The sequence below is a fragment of the Otolemur garnettii genome, unplaced genomic scaffold, assembly GCF_000181295.1.
Source record: "Otolemur garnettii isolate 467f Iridium unplaced genomic scaffold, OtoGar3 scaffold00041, whole genome shotgun sequence".
NCBI lineage: Eukaryota > Metazoa > Chordata > Mammalia > Primates > Galagidae > Otolemur > Otolemur garnettii.
This window is the reverse complement of record NW_003852436.1, coordinates 177,436-178,473: the sequence shown is the minus strand read 5'-3', so window position 1 is coordinate 178,473 and position 1,038 is coordinate 177,436.

Sequence of the window (1,038 nt, the reverse complement as noted above, 5' to 3'; positions counted from 1 at the left end):
CAAGGCTATCTGCTGCTACTGCTAATGATGATGATGGTAGTTCACTCATATCACACTGTGTATTTGTGTGTCAGTATGGTCAAAATGCTACTTCAAAAAACTTAGTCATAAATAAATAAAATCATTTACCTTGCAAACTTTAATTCTATAAAAGGCGTATATAGAAAATGTGAAATTTCTCCATGTGTGTAAGATGTTTTCTGTAGAGACTTTTATATCTTATTTATTATTTAGACTTTATGAAAAGCAACATAAAAGAAATCTATGTGTTTGTCACTTAGATTTTTTTAATTTTTTGTTTGTTTGTTTTTGGTCAGACAGGGTCTAGAGTGAAGTGACATGATCTCAGCTCACTGCAACATCCAACTCCTGGCTCAGTCTCCCAAGTAGCTAAGACTACTAGCAATCACCATTACACTGGCTCATTTTTATTTTTGGGACAGTTTCACTTTGTTGCCCTCAGTAAGAGTGCCATGTTGTCATAACTCAAAACAACCTCAAACTCATGGGCTCAAGTGATCCTCATGCCTCAGCCCCCCCAAGCAGCTGCGACTACAGGTACCTGCCCCAACACCTGGCTATTTTTTATTTTTTAAGAGATGAGGTCTCGCTCTTGCTCAGGCTGGTTTCAAACTCCGGAGCTCAAGCAAAACACCCACCTCAGTCTCCCATAGTGCTAGGACCACATGTATGAGCCACGGAGTCCAGCCAATTTTTTTTACCTTTTGTAGATAAAGAAACTTCCTATGTTGCCCAGGTTGGTGGCCTCAAGTCATCCTCCTACCTTGGCCTCCCTTACAGGGATGAGCCATTCAACAAATGCTACCATTCATGATTTTTTTTTATAAAACTTGTGGATATAGTCGGACATGGTGGCTCATGCCTGTAATCCTAGCACTCCCGGGGGACAAGGTGGGTGGATTGCCTGAGCTCACCAGTACTAGACCAACCTCAGCCAGAGGGAGACTTTGTCTCTAAAAATAGCCAGGTATTGTGGCAGGCACCTGTAGTCCAGCTACTTGGGAGACTGAGGCAAGA